General features: G+C 37.8%; 1 protein-coding gene and 1 pseudogene across 5 annotated transcripts in view; one reads left to right on the top strand and one right to left on the bottom strand.

The window, feature by feature from the left end:
• Positions 1 to 12,553, bottom strand: part of Grid2 (glutamate ionotropic receptor delta type subunit 2) — a 1,406,062-nt gene that overhangs the window by 199,258 nt on the left and 1,194,251 nt on the right. The gene's annotated exons all lie outside the window — the stretch shown is intronic.
• Positions 3,827 to 5,144, top strand: LOC121432370 (annotated as a pseudogene).

The following is a 12,553-nucleotide window of genomic DNA, read 5'->3' as shown; positions in this document are numbered from 1 at the left end:
TTTAGAATATATTTGGTAAAACTTGATGAATAAAAAACCCAAACACCTTCTTTATCACACATGTTTCCTTCAGTGCCCAGCTTAGCTTCAGTCTCAATCCCTGGAGGGTAAGGTTGTAGGAGGCATGGAGAATATTGCTGTGTTCCTTCAGATATGGTTTTTTTGTTGGAAAATGAGAGTATCCCTTACACTAATGTTATAATTAATTCAACTCATAATAAACTTCCAGATTATTTTTTGGATATCAAGTATAACTTTTAAGAATCAAAGCTACATAGTCAATACTATTGCTGCTGTTCCAATTGTGTTATGGGTCCATTTTTTGTATAATATATTCAGAAAACCTAAATGTTTGCCTGGTCTTTATGTTGAACATTGACTTTCCTTAAATAGATTGTCATAACTGAGGACTGAAATATGAACATGGACTGGTGCAGTGTGTCCAGTAAAAAGAAATGCTTAAGGGAAAGGACCAATTGTCTGTGTCAATGAGATAAACATCATGTAGAAGACTAAGGAACAAATGGGTCTCTAGTATGGAATATAAGGGGGAATACAGAGATTTAGAAATGGACAGTGCATTGATCTACAAAGACCCACTGGAGCTAGAGGTGATGCTTGTTTCAAGTGTAGATTACAAAATGCTTTCATATTTACTTGAATCTAATAATTTCTCTTTAATAATATGATGTACTTCAAAATTCTATTTGATAAGTCCAAATCACATTTGGACATTAGTATTTCCTCCACTTTTGCTATAAAAGCCAAATATAGGATAAAACTGAGAAAAGAAAACACATTCGGAGACTGACATTGACTTCAAGGACTTAATGTAACTTATAATAGAAAGTTACATTAGCCTTAAAATTCAGTATTAATAAAAAAGTAGACAAATCCATGGAACTGACAAAAGAGTCCACATACAGATTCACGTATTTGGTGAATCTTGACAAAGGCACAAAGCAATATAATAGAGAAAAGATTTCTGGATTAATTGAGCATTTTTATTCCCATCTTGAAACAGATATTAAGCACTTAACTGAAATTTACCTCAGAAAGACTTTTTTATATTTATTTATTTATTATGTATACAATATTCTGTCTGCATGTATGCCTGAAGGACAGAAGAGGGCACCAGACCTCATTACAGATGGTTGTGAGCCATCATGTGGTTGCTGGGAATTGAACTCAGGACCTTTGGAAGAGCAGACAATGCTCTTAACCGCTGAGCCATCTCTCCAGCCCAACTCAGAAAGACTTAATGACCTAAACATAGAATGAAAAGCTATAAGCGGCTGGGGATGTAATCTAGTGAGATGACATTTCTGCCCTGCTAAGAAAACAGATATTCCATAGATTGGTAGGAGGAGAGGTGTATAAGACAATGTTTTAAAACAGCTACTGAATATGTAAAGGAGTCTAACAATTATCAGTGTGAAAACAATCTGATGAAAAAATGGACTGGAGACATTTTACAAACAAACCAATGAAGAATATACACAGATGGCAAATAACCAAATGACATTTGGTTACTATAATATTAATTGCTCCTTATACATCAGTGAGAAGGCTCCTCACAGCCATGGGAATGGACAGAAGCCCAGAGAGGACAGCAAGTGCTGAGGACGCATAGGGTGGGTTGAGGGTGCAATTAGAATGCTCATGTATTTCTAGTGGGAACGCAAAGCAGTAATCCAGTTTGAAGAAAAATTCAGAGTTTATCACAAAATTAATCATATGATTACAATGTGTTGCAGAAATTGTACCTGTTGACATTTATTCAAAGGACTTAAGAATTTGCAGCCACCCAAGATCTGCTTATAGATATTTATAGCAAATTTATTTGTAATTATCTAAAACTGGAAACAAGCAAGACATTCTTTAGTGGATGAGTACTGGAGAAGGACAAATTCTTGCAAACGGGATAACAGAGCATCATTTAATAAGATAAAAAGAAATGTTCTATCAAGCAATGACAAGTCATTGAGGAAATTAATATAGAACTAAATGGGAGAAACATTCCAACTTGAATGTTATTTAACTCCAACAATATAGGATTCGGAAAAAGACAGAATTTTTATGGGTGCATTAAAGGGACCACTGGATAGTAGGGCTTAAAGAGTAAGGTGTAAACAGTTGGAGCACAGAAGCATATAGTAGAGTAGAATCATTATGTATGATGCTGCAATGGAGGATAAATTAAATAATGCATCTGAGCAAATTCAACATTTACAAGACCAAGGCTGAATCCTTTTAATCCTTTCCTTCCATTCCCTTCCCTTCCCTCCCCTCCCCTCCCCTCCCCTCCCCTCCCCTCCCCTCCCCTTCCCTTCCCTTCCTTTCCCTTCCCTTCCCCTCCCCTCCCCTTCCCTCCCCTCCTCTCCTGTCTTCTCCTCCTCTTCTCTCCTCCCCTCAACTACTTTTTCCATGATCCCTTCCTCCCTCCCCCTCCCTTCCTTCCTCCCTCCCTCCCTCCCTCCTTCCCTCCCTCCCTCCCTGTTTCTTTCTTTTTCTTTTGATTGTATATATGTTTTTAAGACAGGATCTTGTTGTGTAGTATAGGTAAACTTTGAAAACATTATGTAGTCCAGTCTTTCCAGAATTGAAGGCAATTCCCCTGCCTCATTTTTCCTAGTCACCACATGGGACAATAGTGAATCCTAAGGTAAAGCATGGTCTTTGGGGAATGATGTATCATTGTAGGTTCACCAGCTTTAAGAAACATGCTGCTTTGGTGCAGATACAAATAAAGGGGAGACTGCATGAACTGTGCAGGAAAATAGAAGCTTTGTACTTTTCAATTTTTCTGTAACCCTAAAACTGCTATAAGAAAAAAAAACATCTTAAAAATTATGATAAATATAATTTAAAATGTTCTGACTCATGCTTATGATTTCTAGAAAAAACTTTGAATCTGTGCACCATTAGACATTATTATGGTAATACATGCACAAAAGTTCTAAAATGTGTTTATTCCCATAACATAAACACAAAAGATTTGTAACTGAAGAAATAGAATAATAGAAAGACAAAATATATAACTGTGTAGAATGATATACAGTAAGTTTTTAAAATACACATGTAGAAGCTGGATGATGGTGATACATGCCTTTAATACCAGCACTCAGGAAGCAGAGGCAGGTGGATCTCTGAATTCAAGGTTAGTCTGGTCTAGAGAGTGAGATCCAGTGCAGCAAGTCCTACACAGAGAAACCTTGTCTTGAAAAGCAAGCAAGCAAACAAACAACAAGAACAAGAAAATATATATGTATAAAAAAGAGAAGCTGGTATATGTTTATCAATGTCAGAGACAATTCCTAAGATCTGCATACAATCTGTTAAGAGTCAATAAAAGTTATGATAAATTCTAGGGGGAAAACAAAGACTTCTATGATCAGATTTATAGTAAAGAGAACACAGAAGCACCAGGGTCAGCCAGGCATGGTGGAGCATGCTTTTCATCCTGACACACAGGAGGCAGAGATGCCAATCTGGTCTATAGTGCAAGTTCCAGGATCGTCAGGACTACACAGAGAAACCCTGTCTTGAACAAACACCAATGACAAAAAATAAGACAAAGAAACATAACAAAACCAAGAAGAGAGTCTCATTCTGAGGCTTCCTGGAGGCAGGATCACCATTTTGGAATGAGGTAGAGATTCCTCCTGCTAAAGAGAGGAAATCTCATCCAAGGCCACAATGTCACTTCCCAATTATCCAGTGCTGCCTGCTTAAGCTAACACTGCCAGAATCCTGCTCCATTGGGAGGAATCAAGCTGTCTTGGCATGAGGTTCCTGCCTTCCTGGGGTTGAAAGAAGCACAACTATGTCTTCTCTTGATGACCCAGGGGAAGTGAGGGAAGGCTTCCTGTGCCCTTTGTGCCTGAAGGACCTTCAGTCTTTCTACCAACTTCAGTCACATTATGAAGACGAGCACTTAGAAGATCGTGATGTCAAAGGACAAATTAAAAATCTTGTTCAGACGGCTAGGAAAGCAAAGAACAAGTTGCTGAAGTGCGAAGGGGATGATCGAGTGGAGCCAGGGGCCCAAGGATATGAGTCATTCAGCTATGGAGGGGTTGATCCTTACATGTGGGAACCCCAGGAGCTTGAGTTTAGCTATGCAATTTTGTTTGTCTTGGAACTCACTCTGAGATCAAACTGGCCTTGAGATCTACCTGCCTCTGCCTCCCAAGTGCTGGAATTAAAGGTGCTGTGAGAAGCCATCTTTCTGACTTCAAAAAACATCGTGCTGCAAGAATTGACCACTATGTTGTTGAAGTCAACATATTAATAATCAGGTTGGAGAAGCTCACTGCATTTGACAGAGCAAATACTGAGACTTCAAAGATTAGAGCAATAGAAAAGTCTGTGGTGCCTTGGGTCAATGACCAGGATGTCCCTTTCTGTCAAGACTGTGGGAATAAGTTCAGCATCCGGAACCGTCATCACCACTGCTCTGTGGGTCTATCATGTGCAAGAAATGTATGGAGCTCATTGGCCTGCCCTTGGCAAATAAGCTTACCAGTGCCAGCAAGGACTCCCTGAGCACCCATACCAGCCCCAACCAGTCACCTAACAGTGTCCATGGCTCCCGCTGGGGCAGCATCAGTAGCATGAGCAGTGTCAGCTCAGTCCTGGACGAGAAGGATGATGACCGCATCCGCTGCTGCATACACTGCAAGGACAAGCTGCTCAAGAGAGAGCAGCAGATGGACGAGAAGGAGCACACGCCTTACATCGTGAAGCTCTACGAGAAACTATGACTTTGCATGGAGAAAGTTGACCAGAAAGCTCCCGAATACATCAGGATGGCAGCATCTTTAAATGCTGGGGAGACAACCTACAGTCTGGAGCATGCCAATGACCTCCGTGTGGAAGTGCAGAAAGTGGATGAGCTAACAGATGCTCTGAGTAAGAAGATCTTATCCTTGGGCTTGAACCAGGACCCTTCACCACATCCAAACACTGTGCGACTACAGAGAATGATCAGCTATTCAGCTATACTATTTGTGCAGGAAAAATTACTGGGTTTGATGTCACTGCCAACAAAAGAACAGTTTGAAGAACTAAAAAAGAAGAGGAAGCAGGACTTGGAACAGAAGAGGACCATAGAGAGACAGGCTGCTCTGGAGATTCTGTAAGCACTACCTAAAAGCTGGAGGAAAAGAATCTCCAATGTGCTATCTACAAATCCTCCAAGAATATATCTTCCAGGGACCCTCACCCAGGTTTGAGTGATATTTGGTGATGCAGTCTTTGAAGAACCCATGCTCTCTAAGTAACCCAAGGAAATTTATTTGTTCACTGGGCTATATTTGGGTAAAATCCATCACTTATTTTGCCCTCAGTGCCTTATCAGGGGTAAAACGATATATGTTTCGTCAAGAAAAGTGGCCCCAGCAACATTTATCTCAGTGTTCTGTTGTTTCTGTTTAGTTAGCCAGTTACTCTCAAGGGCACCTGATACCGATAGCATTATTTAGTGTATCTACCAACACTCTCGTGATGACTACACAGTAGGCATTTTTCTAAGTTTTTAATCTACCTAGCTTGATGGCTATTTAAGATACACTTTCAAGTTGCATTTGCTGTTGAAGAAATTGAAGGCTAGATTGCTTTTCTTCTAGGTCACAGAACTAATGAATGGCAGAGTCTGCATTCAAGTGAGGCCTGGCTTAGGAAACAAGTCCTTTTAAAACTACGCTGCCACACTGAATCTGTTAGCTGATGATTGCATATAAAATTGAATAAAATGGTACTCTAAAAAGTATATGCATCTGACATATTTAGTGACATACAAGGCATAAAGTAAGAACATAATATGTATTAAAATAACAGCCTCGTATATTGTTATTCTATACCAGTAACATCACAGCCAGGATACGATGCACATCTGACGTGCTGGAATATGTCTTTCAAAGGCTGCTCCCGAGAAGTCAAGATTTGCAAAGATTGGGACATTAGGACAGTAAAATATCTTTACTTAGGCCCCCACTGTTCTTCAAATGCCTGCATAACTCAGAAAGAATAAAACTATGTAAAAAAAATATATCACAAGGAATGTATTTTTCACACCATACAAAGAAGTCTTTTTCATAAATATTAGTGGTCAAAGGATTATGAGCAGCTTTTTGAAAATAGAGTCTTTGAAAAATCCCCAAGCCTGGGCTTCATATCAGGGGAAACTGTGGCAATTTTGCTTTGCAGATGTTTACTTTTCTAGTCTGCCTCGGCTCTACGAGACTGTTTGGATTATTTCTGTAAAAGAGGTTTGCATTTTTCCTCATAAAATGCATAGAAATATTTTCTTTTTGTTTAACAAGCCAGACAGTCAGGGAAGTAAAGATGAATGAATAAAAGAAACTCATAATAAAAGGGAAGTATCCATCTTTGCTTGTATGCTTAAGGATAGGTATCATTCTGCATTCTGATTTTATTCATAAGATTCAGATAAACTGAATAATTCATTCCGATGGGTTGTAGAGAACAGGCAGAGATGTAGCTTGAGCACAGCTTAGTCTTGTTCTGATCTCCTCATTTTTCTACATAGCATTTCCCCCGGGAAGATGAAATTGCTCCATATTTTTCACTAGATACCATTGAAAGTATAATAATATGCTGAATCACTTATATTTTTCATAATTATTCTAAGTTATCTTGTCAAAACCTTTTATTGCCTCTTACTAACAACAACTTTACCATCAAGTTTGATAAGGCATCCCGTGCAAGAATAAAGATTGTATATAGTTAGCTATGTTTATCAGTAGCCAATTGTATGAATCTAACCAATGAACTGTCCATTGAGTTTCAAAAGTCTGACCCATTTGAACTGTGCTTAATGTTTCCTTCATTACTTCAACCTGTGAAGCATACTTCATGGAATACAATAAACTTGCATCAGTCATATAACTGCAGAAGATATTTGGAATATTGTTTGTTTGACAATGTGGTCAGTGACAACTATGGAACTGGCTTACACAGTCTTATATTTGCATGTTCTTGTTTGTTTACCTGGAAGTTTTTATGATTGATTATGGCTAATTTTTAATAATATATTCTTATCTTCAAGCTTTAATTTTAAACACTAAATTTATTTTTATTTGTTTATTTAGGGTATATGTATACATGTGTGCATGTATGTGTATGCTGTGAATGCTACAAAGTGTGAGTGGAGGTCAGAGGACAACATTCTGGAGTTGATTCTTTCCCTAAACATACATGTTTATCATGAGATGGAGTTCAGGTTGTCAGAAACAGCAGATTCCACAGGTTCTTTTCAAGTTATACATAATACATATATATATGTGTGTGTGTGTGTGTGTGTGTATGCAATCACACTTTTATGCAATCACAACTTTTCTTTCCCCAGGGAAGAGTTCTCTACACTTATTTTTCTTTCTAAGAAGAACATTATAAGTTTATATTACAGATTTTGGTGAGAGTATACTTCAGTTATTCTCCAAGGTAATCAAATATATTTGATCAAGAGAAAAAAATAAGATTTTAATCTTGAGTTGTTTAATTTATTGATTTTTTGGTTGATCTTTTATTATAAAAATGTAAAGTTCAAATTAATTTCCAGGGACTTAACATTTCATATTTATAATTCACTTGTACCAAAGTTTTATGAAGAAGTATGTTTGACTTCTTGGCATCAAACAATCAAGGTAACCTATCATTCAGAGCTGTTATTTTCTTCCATGAGAGTGCTATAATGAAAATCACATGCCACCATGCCCAGCTAATCCAGTACACGTTGATCATTTTGGGAAACGTTGAAAGTCAGTTCAATTTCTTAATCCACTTCCTTTCATCACATGGTCAAGTGTAGAATACACAGAAGTCTGGGTATCATAAATGCAACAGTCTGTGAGACCTGCCTCATGAATGTGACATAGTGAAGGCACGCCCCCTTCTCTATTTACACTCTCTGAGACCACAGACTAAATATTATCCTCTTGCAAGTTAAGAACACCAAGTTAAGGAAGTGAGGTTAGGAGTTGTCACATGATTTGTCCTGATGTGCAGAACCAGACAGTGGTAGACCTGGAGTTCAAGCCCAAATGTGATGCTGAGTTCCAAACAACTCCTCTGATCTATGTGAAAGCTTGTCCTTCAGGCAGCAGTATCAGGAAGAGAAAATTGTCAAATAATGTTCATTTTCAATTTAGTAAGATTAAATTTATTTTGATTTAAGAAGCTTTCTTCATTTTCCAAATTGATGGCAATTTCAAGAATTGAAAATGCAAGTGAAAGAATGAATTATCTAAAGAACATCTAATTGATCCACGAGAAGCATGTATTAGAAAATATATTAGAACTGGAACACATAATTGGAAATGGTGTTGGAAAGGGAACCATACCACGTGCTGCTGATTCTGATTATAATGGTAAATTTCCAATTGATCTTCAATAAGTTACTTTCTAGTTTTTAGGAAGTCAGGTAGCAGTTCCTTGGTACCTACAGCATAGATAGATATAAGAGATGAAGTGTATAGCTATATACTGAGTTCCTAAAGAACACAATTCTATAAAGAGAGTAATGATATAAAAACAACCAAAACCATAATGAGAATAGTGTGTGCCCTTGCATACCAGTTCTCAGAAACTGGATATCTTATCATAACCATATTTGTTAAGAAACAAAATTATCTCACATACTGAATTGCAGTTCTAAACCCATGGTATGCCCATTTAATGCAACTGTGTCATCTCCTTACTAATATCCCTGTATAGGACTAGAAAGAAAATACTTGTATTAAAATACAGCCTTATTTTCATGTTAGAATCTATCTTTGTTTCTTCTTCCTCTGAAAATGGAAGAAATAGTTTGCTGCTTTTTAAGAGAAAGATATTAAAAAATAAGAGTAACTTAACTTTTATGGTCTCCATGACAGAGACAAAAAGGACATTTGCTTTTTAGTCTTGAATCATTAGAATTTGAGAGCATTCTTGTGTGGTGTTTTTTTTTTTAATTTATTTATTTATTAAGGATTTCTGCCTCGTCCCCACAACCGCTTCCCATTTCCCTCCCCCTCCCCCGATCAAGTCCCCCCCCCCTCATCTGCTCGAAGAGCAATCAGGGTTCCCTGACCTGTGGGAAGCCCAAGGACTGCCCACCTCTATCCAGGTCTCGTAAAGTGAGCATTCAAACTGCCTAGGCTCCCACAAAGCCAGTACGTGTGTGGTGTTTTTTGAGAAAACATTATAGCCATACTGTTAAATTCTGTAATTCTAGAGCTCAGAAGAATGTTTCTAAGTACTTTGAACAAAAAGTACTCTGGCACTGAGGAATTTTCTGCCGCATGTATGAAATGTCTTTAGGGGGTTGTCTCTAGGTTTTCACTGTCATCCTTTGGCTGTGTAAAATCTAATACACTTCAATTTCAGCGAGTTAGGCAGCTTTTGTGACATGTTTCAGTGACATTTTCAGAGTTAGATAAACACACATCTTGTTTCTCCAAAGAGCTGTCATGTTCCTTTTCATTTGGTTTGGGGGACTTCAAAGGATGTTAGGGAGCATGTGCTACAACCCTCCTGATATCCTTGTTAATCCCTGTCTAGAAGGTGTAGTGGCAAGAGCATTAGTAAGTGTGGGCTTGGGGCTTCAGCTCGTTCACCAATGAAATGCTAGAAGGTGTTGTTTAGTGAACTGAAAATGCTGCAGTTTGGTGAAAACAACTTTCAAAGGAACTGGGGGTGGGTAACTGTCTTGATCTCTTAGAGATTGCAGAAGATAGCTGAAGCCAGGCAGCTGCCTGACAGAGTTTGATCCTCTCACTTTGTGGATGTAAACCTTGATACATAGAGCACCAGCTCTCCCTGAGTTTCCTCTCTAAGGCTGAACATTCTTATGTTTTTTCTTTCCTTTATTTTAGCCTCTTCATTCTATTTTGTAAATACTTTTTTTTAAAAAAAAATTTAGACCATAATAGAATTACATCATTTTCTCTTTTCTTTTCTCCGTCCACACCCTCTCATGTACCCCTTGTTCCTATCAAGTTCATTGTTTCCTTTGCTTTAATTGTTGACATACCCATATACATATTCTTAAATATGGAAACCTGCTCTGTGTATATAATGTTCCTTGAATGTATATCTTTTGGGGGCTGATCATTTCATATTAGATAGCCAATTGGTATAATCTACTATGACGAAGATTATTCCTTACCCCTCATAAAGGAAACTTTTATTGACATCATAACAGAAAACGACAACCTATTAAAAATGCAGAGTTTTTGGACTTCTCTTCATTCTCGAGAGGGAGGGGGAATAGAGTGAGGGGAGGGGGAGAGGGGGAGGGGAGTGGAGGAGGGGGCGATGTGTGGGAAGAGGGGGAGGGAAATGGGAAATGGGGAGGAGGCAGAAATTTTTTTTTTCTTTTCAACAACTAATAAAAAAAATGCAGAGTTTTGGAACTTTGTTTCAGTCGATACATCCCAACGCAACTCCTGCACCTAAGGCTCAGTGAGAACTGCAGAAGAGAGGACTGAAAGATTGCAAGAGCCATAGGAGCAGCGTATTTGCTATGGGGTATTGTCTTTTACAAGTCCTAAAAGTTACAACCACAAAGTCTCATTCTATTTTAATCTGGTTTTGCAATGTATCAAGTTTGATCCTCTGTTTTTTTTTACATCAGTATTTTCTTCCACTGAGAGCAACTATTCTGCATTCTTCTGTTGGCCCCCTGCTTCTCCAACTTGGTTGTCCATGTTTTAGTTTTGAACTTTTAAATATGAGGCAACACTCATATTTAAAACTTTTCTCAAAGCCCAAGTCTTTAATGTTAAAATGTCCAAAGCAAGCAGAAAAGGAAAAGCAAAATCTAACAGACTGCACATGAGAAGAAGATAGAAAGAGGCAAAGTGAGCAATGGTGGCAACAAGTTCATCACTCAGGAATTAAAGAGTAAGATAGTAGATATAGAAAACAAGATCTTAGAAGATAAATATAGAAACTTCCTAAGAATATAAATATGTTAGTATAAAAACATATGAAGGCATATCAGTGTAGAAAGGTCCCTACAAAATTTCTAAAGAATTACAGAAAGAAAATAAATACAGAATTTTAAAGATAAAACAGAAACATAATTATTAAAAATTGTGAACTGAAGAACATAAAGCTGGAGGTTGGTGATCTACTAGGTACAACAAAAGGAAGGAAACAAAGAAATCAAAAGACTACAGAGCACAGGGGTTCATAAGGAGAGTCTAGAGAACTGGAAGAGATTCTAAGGCACCAGAGGCCAGACAAAAAGGTTTGCAATGTATTTTATGTTTCTCCATAGACATCTTAGATACCACATAAAAGTCCATTTAAAATGCTGAAGAGTGTGGGAGATAAAGACACACTCAGATACACAGGTCACAAAATTCTATCTCCAACTGGCATCTCATTAGTAATTTATTAGATCCTATGTTCTCTCAAAGTTGTGAACGAACAACAAAAGGTACAGAAAATGAGGGGCAGGCTGAAGGCATGGAGAAGAGTGGTGAAGGAAGATGTAAAGCAGATGCTTCACCATGTAGGCAGAAATAAATAGAACACTGGACACAGTCGAGCATCCTGAACAGGCACTTAGACCACCACGCAAAGCTAGAGGTAGAATATATATATAGTATATAGTACCAACTATATAAGAATTAAGCAAAGAAGAAAGAAGAAAAAAGAAGCACGCACATAAATGGAAGATAATTATTTATGGTTTATTTAGGGAATGACCAGTGTATGCAAATATTTATTGAGAAAGTATAATAAGCATATATTTGGATGATGAGGTCGGGGGAGGGGAGGGGAGAAAGTAAACTTTGGTTTTCCATGGTCAGAAATAACAGTTAAGGAGCTGGAGAGATGGCTCAGCAGTTAAGAGCACTGACTGCTCTTCCAGAGGACCCGGGTTCAATTCCCAGCACCCACATGGCTGGCAGCTCACAACTGTCTGAAAATGCAGTTCCACGGGATCTGACACCTTCATACCAATGCAGATAAAATAAAATTAAATAAACCATTAAAAAATTAAAAAAACAGTTAATGTTAAAAGTAGTGGAATACAGAAATTAATCTTTGGTTCTTTTGCATAAAATATTTACTTTAAAGTAATTCTAGTTTTAAAAAGCTGTGATGGAGACACAGTTTCCTGTTCCCATTTCTTCCATGGTTACCATGCTGTGTCCTTAGGGAACAGTTATGAAAGCCTGGATATCAAGTGTTATTTTCTTATTGATTACACTCCAGATTTATATATACCTTTCTAATTTGTGCATGGATGTCTTTATTCTTCTGTTCTAAGATTTTCTCCAGTATGTAACATCACACACAGTTGTTGCTTTTCATTAGCTTGTTCTGGAGTACAACAGACTTTATTTGATTGGTTTTCATGGCTTTCATAGTTTTGAGAAATAATCCTCAGGTATTTTGTCTGGTCAGATGTTTTCATTTAATACTACACAGAGATTCTGAGGAGGAGAAAGTTTGTCATGGAGGAGAAATGCACTTCTTACTACAACCTGTCAGGATGCAATGACATCCACCTGACCTCGCTGCCAGCACA

Source organism: Microtus oregoni, unplaced genomic scaffold (assembly GCF_018167655.1).
Source record: "Microtus oregoni isolate MIOR12 unplaced genomic scaffold, Mior012 000002F_ref0000024, whole genome shotgun sequence".
NCBI classification, from domain to species: domain Eukaryota; kingdom Metazoa; phylum Chordata; class Mammalia; order Rodentia; family Cricetidae; genus Microtus; species Microtus oregoni.
Note: the sequence above shows the minus strand (reverse complement) of the source record. Positions and strands in the feature narration are given on the sequence as shown.